Source organism: Eriocheir sinensis, chromosome 29 (genome assembly GCF_024679095.1).
Source record: "Eriocheir sinensis breed Jianghai 21 chromosome 29, ASM2467909v1, whole genome shotgun sequence".
NCBI lineage: Eukaryota > Metazoa > Arthropoda > Malacostraca > Decapoda > Varunidae > Eriocheir > Eriocheir sinensis.
In genome coordinates, this window is record NC_066537.1 from 4,427,711 (window position 1) to 4,437,628 (window position 9,918).

At 40.8% G+C, this 9,918-nt stretch overlaps 2 long non-coding RNA genes across 11 annotated transcripts; both read left to right on the forward strand.

The window, feature by feature from the left end:
- Positions 1-2,035: 2,035 nt before the first annotated feature.
- Positions 2,036-6,546, forward strand: LOC127004798 (uncharacterized). 5 transcript variants are annotated; one of them, XR_007758012.1, is made up of 4 exons: positions 2,036-2,185; positions 3,565-3,692; positions 5,212-5,369; positions 6,422-6,546. It is a non-coding gene; the product is annotated as an uncharacterized LOC127004798 (long non-coding RNA). The 5 variants fall into 5 exon arrangements; XR_007758011.1 differs by lacking the exon at positions 6,422-6,546 and having other exon boundaries at positions 2,036-2,190; positions 5,212-5,572; XR_007758008.1 differs by lacking the exon at positions 6,422-6,546 and having other exon boundaries at positions 5,212-5,564.
- Positions 3,701-5,203, forward strand: LOC127004799 (uncharacterized). 6 transcript variants are annotated; one of them, XR_007758013.1, is made up of 4 exons: positions 3,701-4,025; positions 4,092-4,190; positions 4,241-4,570; positions 4,637-5,203. It is a non-coding gene; the product is annotated as an uncharacterized LOC127004799 (long non-coding RNA). The 6 variants fall into 6 exon arrangements; XR_007758017.1 differs by having other exon boundaries at positions 4,241-4,537; XR_007758016.1 differs by having other exon boundaries at positions 4,092-4,157.
- Positions 6,547-9,918: the final 3,372 nt, after the last annotated feature.

Consider the following 9,918-nt stretch of genomic DNA (forward strand, 5'->3'; position numbering starts at 1 on the left):
TCTTCCCAACACGCACTAGGGTCGAGTTGCCACTGTCCGCTATACAACGCAAAACATGTACACGACCAGTCTTCACGCTCTTGTGCTGGGCTTATTCAATGTGTTGCAGGGTATATATGCACGATCTTTTTAGTGTCCTGTATTTTTGGCCTCCCTGTGTTGGTCTTGGAGCCGAGGTGCTTCTGTGACTGTGTGGCTGAAGGCATCGGCCGCCACTTATAAGTAGTATTTCTTCACCAAACGTTTCGGGCAAATAATTCTTGACACGTTTATGCCTAGTACGTATATATATGGCTTTTTTATACGATATCAGTGACAATGAAAGCACTACGATTTCTTGACATGATGACGAAGAGGAAAAGTAAAACTATAATTTGACGTTTTCCTTTCTCTCTTCCTCTTCCCCCCCCCCCCCTCTCTCTCTCTCTCTCTTCCTCTTTCCCTCCCTCTCTCTCCCTCTTCGAACCTTCCTCTTTTCCTCTCTCTCTCTCTCTCTCTCTCTTTCCCTCCCTCTCTCTCTCCCTCCTCCCCTCTCCCGTAGTGCTTGAGAATGAGAGGATCGAAGGGCAGACTTAACGTAGCCACATTTTCAGTCCCCGTGGAAGTTCACACATTTGACAAGGCTTTCGTAGGAGTCATGGGCATTTCCAGGGGTGGTTTTATGACCCCGGTGGTAGTTTGACCCTTCCCCTGTTACCCTAGACGTGAAAAAAAGTCATGGGAACCCGGTTTAATCTCGTTTTGGGAATTATAAATAGTTGACGGATTGACCTTCTGATGACATTGCATTCCTCTCTCCTCCTCTTCCTCGTCCTACTGGGTTAAGAAGACGAAGAGGAGAAAGAAATATATGACAGAAAAGAAGTGGAGGAAATGAAGAGGGGAGGAGAAGAGGAGGAAGAAATTAGTATATGACAGAAAAGACGTGGAGGAAATGAAGAGGGGAGGAGAAGAGGAAGAGGAGGAAGAAATTAATATATGACAGAAAAGACGTGGAGGAAATGAAGAGGGGAGGAGAATATGAAGAGGAGGAAGAAATTAATATATGACAGAAAAGACGTGGAGGAAATGAAGAGGGGAGAAGAGGAAGAGGAGGAAGAAATTAATATATGACAGAAAAGAAGTGGAGGAAATGAAGAGGGGAGGAGAATATGAAGAGGAGGAAGAAATTAATATATGACAGAAAAGACGTGGAGGAAATGAAGAGGGGAGGAAAAGAGGAAGAGGAGGAAGACATGAGTATATATAGACAAAGCTGCGACAAGGGAATGCGAGAGACGAGACGGAGGATATGGTATAGGAAATGAAGTGGAGATAAGAGAGGAAGAGAAGTTCGCAGAAATGACAGTAGATCGATATATAAGGAATGGCCCGAGAATGAGCAAAATAATGAAAAGGGGGAATGGAGATAATAGAGAGAAGAAATAAGAGATCGAGCAGACAAAGAAAATGGGGAATGAAAGACTTATAGAACAAACGATAGATTGATTGATAGTTTATTGTTGCAAGTAAAGAACAAAATTAAAGGAGGAGTAATTTAACACATGCCATCCCAACCCCCAGGCAGTACAGAGTGTGATTATACAACTAATTAAGGGTACATATGTGTGGAAGTATAGCGTACCATGAAACTACAATGGTAGGAGACATGTATTTAGAGTTTATATAGAACAGTGTCTACAAATGGTTGGAATTAAATTAGTAGGAATTGGCCATATATTCAGAGTTAGGAGAGTAAGTAGCTACATTGTTGATAAGTAAAGAATTATCATTAACCGAGAGAAAGGGAAAAATGATAAGAAAAGGAGAAAATGAAAATAAATAAGAAGAGAGGAAGGAGAAACAAAGAAAACAGAATAAAACAAATAACAAACGAGAGAAAGAGATAATTATGAAACAAGGGAAGGAGAGAGAGAGAGAGAGAGAGAGAGAGAGAGAGAGAGAGAGAGAGAGAGAGGGAAACATGCAACTACCATATTATGAAGGAAAACAAGGGGAGGGGGGGAGGGAGGGAGAAGTGGGTTGGAGGGAAGGTAAGGGAGGTAAGGAGGAAGGTCAAAGCTCGTGGAGGATTTAAATAACCTGCTTGAGTTGCCATGAAAGGACGCTCTCGCAAACCTCCAGCTGACTGCCTCTGCCCATCTGACCTGACCTTCCCGCCTGGTTCTACGGTTATGAAGATACGGTAATGTTAGTTTTTCTTGTTTCTTTTGTTAAGTGACTTAGTGTTATAATCCATTTGGTTGCTAGTTCGGTTCATGATGTTAAAAGCAAAATGTGTACGTCGTGTATATATTGTATAGAATGGGGAAAGTGTTCATTATCACTTAAATTATTGCTTTTTGACTTTTATTGCTTTTTGACATGATGGTGTATAATTTCGTCATTGTATTCTAGAAATTAATCAGTTTTCCTCTTAATTTCCTGTCATTGTTAAACTACGTACTCAAATCTTTCATCAACGCCTAATAATTTTAAGTTTTTCTGGCCGTAACATTTAGGTTAATTGTGTAGTTTCGTCATTGTAGGTGTTCTAGAAATTAATAATATCCCCCTAATTCCCTCCTATTGTTAAACTCATTCAAACCATTTCCTCCACGCCCAATTATGCGTTTTTTTTTTCTGGTTATTAGAAATTAATCTTTGTTTTCCTCCTAATTCCCTGTCATTGTTAAATTACGCATTCAAACATTTCCTCCACTCCCAATTGTAAGTTTTTTTTTTCTTGTCATATACAAAGTTGTGTTAGTTTCGTCATTGTGTTCTTGGTATTCAACTTTTGCCTCAATTTCCTCCCACTCCTAAACGTACGTACTGAATGTTCGTATATTTAAAGTTTGCCTCCATTTCCTCCCACTCCTAAACGTACATCTTTAAACCTTTCCCCACCCTTACTGAATGTTCGTATATTTAAAGTACTCCTAAACGTACATATTTTAACGTTTCCCCGCCCTAACTGAATGTTCGTATATTTAAAGTTTGCCTCGATTTCATCCCGCTCCTAAACTTACATATTTAAACTTTTCCCCACCCTTCCTGAATGTTCGTATTTCTGGCATGTAATTAAAAACGTGGATCAGTTTAATGCATTTTCGTAAGCATAAAAATTTTCCGGTCTTTCAGTACACGTATTCAAACTCCCACCGCCCCCATTGAATGCACGTATTTGAGGCTTGTTATAGATTTATTAGTGTATCGGTTTAATGAGGATTCTTTGTTTATCTTTTAGAATGACCTTAATTATTCCTACACAAACGCTCTTTCCCTCTTTACTTTTATTTGTGGTATGTTATAAATATCTTGGTTTTCATTATGGTACTACTGTGAATTCCATGCCCATTCGTCATCTTTGAAATTACTCGGATGTACTTCATGTAACGCTCCCCCTCGTCAAACTGTTGTATTTGTGACATGCCATAGATTTGTGGTTCGTTGTGGTTTTAAGACTACTTCAACACGGCAGACTTGCGGTATTTGCTGTGAATGTATTAGTGGTTATTTCTGTATTAGTGGTTATTTCTGGTATGTGCTGTAAATCTGATGGTGGATATATTTCTTTTTTAGTATGTCTGGTTAAGGTGTGCCGCCCGCCGCCCCGCGTACTGTGTGGTGTCGGCCCCCTCTGCCCGGCCGATGACCCGAGCCTCGCTTCGCTCCGTAAGAACCTGTATCCAGATGATTTAAGTTAGATGGTATTTGGTTCATCGGTCACTTGTTTAGTTTATTGGTATTTGTCTTAACGAAGGCATTTGTGAGTTGACTTCTCGCTTCATTATCTTACTTTACTGCTCTTTTCAATTAGTTGCGAAAGTTAGATTATATTGATTTCAGGTCTATAACTTTTGATTTCAGGTCTGTAACTTGTTTCTTCGTTTTGTAGTTACGAAGGAGAACTGGTTTACCTAGTTGCCGGAGTGTTGTTTCTCTATTACCCACGGCTTGTTTTATAAGGTGGATGGAATACTTCTTGGTAATTTTCAATAGTTACGAAGGTCGGGAGTCTATTTACTTCAATAGTTACGAAGGTCGGGAGTCTATTTACTTCAATAGTTAAGAAGGTCGGGAGTCTATTTACTTCAATAGTTAAGAAGGTCGGGAGTCTATTTACTTCAATAGTTACGAAGGTCGGGAGTCTATTTACTTCAATAGTTACGAAGGTCGGGAGTCTATTTACTTCAATAGTTACGAAGGTCGGGAGTCTATTTAGTTACGAAGGTCGGGAGTCTATTTAGTTACGAAGGTCGGGAGTCTATTTACTTCAATAGTTACGAAGGTCGGGAGTCTATTTACTTCAATAGTTACGAAGGTCGGGAGTCTATTTACTTCAATAGTTACGAAGGTCGGGAGTCTATTTACTTCAATAGTTACGAAGGTCGGGAGTCTATTTACTTCAATAGTTACGAAGGTCGGGAGTCTATTTACTTCAATAGTTACGAAGGTCGGGAGTCTATTTACTTCAATAGTTACGAAGGTCGGGAGTCTATTTACTTCAATAGTTACGAAGGTCGGGAGTCTATTTACTTCAATAGTTACGAAGGTCGGGAGTCTATTTACTTCAATAGTTACGAAGGTCGGGAGTCTATTTACTTCAATACTTACGAAGGTCGTTAGTCTATTTACTTCAATAGTTACGAAGGTCGGGAGTCTATTTACTTCAATAGTTACGAAGGTCGGGAGTCTATTTACTTCAATAGTTACGAAGGTCGGGAGTCTATTTACTTCAATAGTTACGAAGGTCGGGAGTCTATTTACTTCAATAGTTACGAAGGTCGGGAGTCTATTTACTTCAATAGTTACGAAGGTCTGGAGTCTATTTACAATTTTTGCTAGGTCCTTTCCAATTGTAACTAAGATGTTTTAGTTTGCGAAATCGGTTAATCAGTAATTCGGTAATCGCGGGAACTACTGTACTGACTGTAAGAAGTTTAAAAATACTATAAAAGTGAAACTATACCATAAATAAAAGGTTATAGTTCCTTACATGCATAACATTAACTAGTTGGCTTACAGTAGTTATTGTATCCAGATAAGTGCTTTTCTTCGGCATTTTTAATAAGAGTTGTTTGGAGTCTTTATACACCAAGCTATTTGGACGTACTTTCTGATAGCTCATTCGAAGATTTTGTTCCACTTAGACCTGTATTTTAGTAGATTACGCGCACATTAGTTTTAGGCCTTTGTTGTGAAAATTTAAAGACTGCTCTATTCCAGTTTCGTCCGTAGTGCGTCCAGTTCTGCCGCGTCATGTTCCGGTCCAAGGCGAGTCACTCATTCTAGTTCTGTCGTGTCAACTTCCGTTCCAGCCGAATCACCTCTCTTCTACCGACGTCATCATATCACCTCTTTGTCATGTTAATAGACGCTCCCCCGTAAGACTCAGGGATTGATAAGGTTGTTGATTCTCGAGCTGCTCATGTCTATATAAAATAACTTTTGATTTTTTTTTTTATTATTTTCTGTGGAGACGTGTTCTTGATCTGCGGACGGTCTTTGAGGTATTGTAAACGTGGACTTGCGAATGTGACTTGTTTATTTATTTTTTTTTTTGTCCGGTTCGAAATAAATATGTAATGTCCGTCTGTGTGTTTTTTCTCAGTTATTCTTCGTCCGTATGAGTGTTTTTTTCTCAGTTATTCTTCGTTTTCCTTCGTTTTTTAGTCCTTCGCAACTTTTCCTGGTCTTTTACTTAAATTCGTACTTCGTCCTTAGTTTTCCTTGTCTTCGTTTTTTGTTAACGTTATTTTCCCTTCTTAGTCATTCGTTGTTCGCTTCCCTTGCTCAGTTTTTAGTTTCGGTTTCCTGTTACCTTGCCGTTTTAGCTTTTCTTCCTCTTCTTAGTCATTCGTTCTTCGCTTCCCTTGCTCCGTTTTTAGTTTAGGTTTCCTGTTACCTTACCGTTTTAGCTTGCTTTTATTTTGCAGCCTTGCCTAAATTAAGATAGTTGTATGTAGCGAGGCGGTGTAGGTGTGAAATAGGGGAGTTGAGGAGGCGGTGTAGGTGTGAAATGGAGGAGGGAGTTAAGTGTTTCAGGTGATAAGACACAACATAGATTTAAGGGTTTTCAGCGGGCTTTTTTTATTTCCTTTTTTTGTGCCCTTGAGCTGTCTGTTGTAAGAAAAAAAAAGGTGATCGGAGTCTGTTTATTAGGTTTCTCTTTAACCCTTCTATTCCCTTGCACTGTTTTCTTGCTGAACCCTTAAATATTACCTCCATTTTCCTCTAATCCCTTCCACTTACTTTGCCCTTCCCCATTCCTTCCTTGCTTTCTTTGATTTCCTTGTTTAGTTTGCCCTTTCCCATTCCATCCTTCCACTCCCTCATTTACTTTTATCATTCCACTATTCCTCCCTACATGATTATTTTTGTCGTATCGATGTGGTGGGTGCAATACCGCAGCTTCCTAATTCCCCTTTCTTTTCAGTGCACTCAAGAGGTCTCGAGGGATGATGGTTGGTCGCCACAAGGAGGCTCCGAACACTGAAGACGGCTACTGTAACTTTCCTATGATGGTTAATTAGCTTCTAAATAAAAATCATTGATGGTTAATTAGATTCTAAATAAAAATCTTTGATGGTTAATTAGATTCTAAATAAAAATCTTTGATGGTTAATTAGATTCTAAATAAAAATCATTGAGTATATTTACGTTTATATACGTTTATTTGTGACTTGTCTTTTTGCGCGGCTGTCTACTGTGGCGCTCTGCGAGGCCCTAAAAACAATGGACTAATTCTCTCAACAGCAGAAATCAGTTTTAAAATACACAAGGGTGAGCACTACAGGGTGACGCTCATCGCAACAGCACCAAAAAGTTTCGCTGTTGTCTTCAAAACGTCACTGTCAGCCGCGACCTACATCAACAACAAATCTTAAAAAGTAAACAATTAACGAGGGTGAGCACTTCCGATTTAACCTCGTCGACGTTGACACCAAAACGTAACGGCGGTCTGTTAGCGCAGAGTGAGTTAATTTGTGACACCTTAAAACTATTAGACATGGGAGTATCCGTCTGGCAGTCTGGGTTTCTTCACTACCATGAAATTAGTTTTGGGAGTATCCGTCTGGGTTTCCTCACTACCATGAAATTAGTAAAGCTATGTATTAGTACCATTACTACATGTTCCATATAAAAAAATAGAGCTAAACATACTCTTAGCCTACACGAGGTAAGATGATGACAGCAAGGCGCCGGGCATTTCACCAGGTGAGTGGGCGCGTGAGGCGTGTCGTTGTTTCATGTCGTGATCACACAAGTCCTTGCGCGCTGGCTGATTCAGAGCCACGTGAGTATGAATCAACGAAGCATGCTGCAATTAGCGTCTGAACGTTTCGTATTCTTCCGGCCTATTGGAAGCCTAAAATTAAGGTGTGTGTAGGCCTAGTAGAAGCTGACAACGTTTGGTATTCTTCGGCCTACTGTAGGCCTAAAATTAAGGTGTGCGGAGGCCTAATAGAAGCTGACTGAACGTTTGGTATTCTTCGGCCTACTGTAGGCCTAAAATTAAGGTGTGCGGAGGCCTAATAGAAGCTGACTGAACGTTTGGTATTCTTCGGCCTACTGCATGCCTAAAATTAAGGTGTGTGTAGGCCTAGTAGAAGCTGACAATGTTTGGTATTCTTCAGCCTACTGTAGGCCTAAAATTAAGGTGTGTGTAGGCCTAGTAGAAGCTGACAACGTTTGGTATTCTTCGGCCTACTGTAGGCCTAAAATTAAGGTGTGTGTAGGCCTAGTAGAAGCTGACAACGTTTGGTATTCTTCGGCCTACTGTAGGCCTAAAATTAAGGTGTGTGTAGGCCTAGTAGAAGCTAAGACAACGTTTGGTATTCCTCCAGCCTACTGCTTGCCTAACGGTGCGTGTTAATTGGTGTCTAATAAAAGGTAAAAATAGGCTTGCTAGTACGACCAATTGCATGCGTGGTAGTGGATACTGAAACCCATTTTATTAAACGTTTGGTCCGCCAGTAGAAATTGTTGGGATTTTCTTATACTCTCGTGATACAAGACTCCCGTGAATCACCTTTGAAAACCTGATTGATCCGTGACCATGGTGTCGTAATGGGAGCTCGATACGTTTAGGGAAATGTACGCAATAAGTCCTTCAGGCAAGTCCTTTGTAACTACCGAGAGGACCAGAGTTACCAGATTATCGTACTTAGCCTCTTAAGATTTCCGATTTCCTACCACCAAAACTGTCTCCTCCACTCCAAGAACTACATTTATTTATAGTTACTGTTGAAAGGTTTAATTATTAGTGTCTTTTTGCTATAGATAAGTGTCTGAAAACGTTAAGTACAATGGTGGATACGATAATCTGGCAACGCTGGAGAGGACCTTGGGAAGTGTAGTGATTCCCGTTGCCATATTGTCGTACTCAAGAGCTTCATATTTACCGGTTTCTGAGCCATAGCTATTGCCAAAAAACACCAATAATCAACCATTTCAACGATAAATATATATGAAGGCAGTTATTGGGATCGGGGAGGCAGTTTTGCGTCGGAAATAGGCTAACATAGGAGGCTGAAAACGATAATCTGGCAACTCGTGATGGGAGCCCGATATGTGTAGGAATATGTGGCTTTCTTTTCTTATTTTATCGACTCCTTTTTTTATTGCAAGCCTCTTTATCCTTCTTCCTGTTTCTTGTGTCCTGTCTTTCATTTTGTCCTTTTTGTCTCTTATTTTTTCATGATCCCAATTAACACGCCCAGCTTCCATATAGCAATCCTCAATAAGGGCTAAGTTCATGCCTCTCAAATTGTTTACAGTTACGAGTTTCATTATCGGTGTCCTCAGAAGCTTCCGGCCCCACGTCGATCACCATGCAGTTTCCAAAAGCCGCAGAAGGGAATTAATCGGATTTTCATGGATGCTTTTTCACTTTAAGGGTACAGAAGAAGGGTCAAGCTACCACCTGGGTCATGAAAGTACCTCTGGAAATGTCCCAAACTCCCACGAAGGCCTTGTCACATGTGTGGGCCTGGGGAGAGTAAGTAGGATCGTATTATAAAATGTGTGGGCCTGGGGAGAGTAAGTAGGATCGTATTATAAAATGTGTGGGCCTGGGGAGAGTAAGTAGGATCGTATTATAAAATGTGTGGGCCTGGGGAGAGTAAGTAGGATCGTATTATAAAATGTGTGGGCCTGGGGAGAGTAAGTAGGATCGTATTACAAAATGTGTGGGCCTGGGGAGAGTAAGTAGGATCGTATTAAAAAATGTGTGGGCCTGGGGAGAGTAAGTAGGATCGTATTACAAAATGTGTGGGCCTGGGGAGAGTAAGTAGGATCGTATTACAAAATGTGTGGGCCTGGGGAGAGTAAGTAGGATCGTATTATAAAATGTGTGGGCCTGGGGAGAGTAAGTAGGATCGTATTATAAAATGTGTGGGCCTGGGGAGAGTAAGTAGGATCGTATTATGAAATGTGTGGGCCTGGGGAGAGTAAGTAGGGTCGTATTATAAAATGTGTGGGCCTGGGGAGAGTAAGTAGGGTCGTATTATAAAATGTGTGGGCCTGGGGAGAGTAAGTAGGGTCGTATTATAAAATGTGTGGGCCTGGGGAGAGTAAGTAGGATCGTATTATAAAATGTGTGGGCCTGGGGAGAGTAAGTAGGGTCGTATTATAAAATGTGTGGGCCTGGGGAGAGTAAGTAGGATCGTATTATAAAATGTGCGGGCCTGGGGAGAGTAAGTAGGGTCGTATTATAAAATGTGTGGGCCTGGGGAGAGTAAGTAGGATCGTATTATAAAATGTGTGGGCCTGGGGAGAGTAAGTAGGATCGTATTATAAAATGTGTGGGCCTGGGGAGAGTAAGTAGGTTCGTATTATAAAATGTGTGGGCCTGGGGAGAGTAGGATCGTATTATAAAATGTGCGGCCTGGGAGAGTAAGTAGGGTCGTATTATAAAATGTGTGGGCCTGG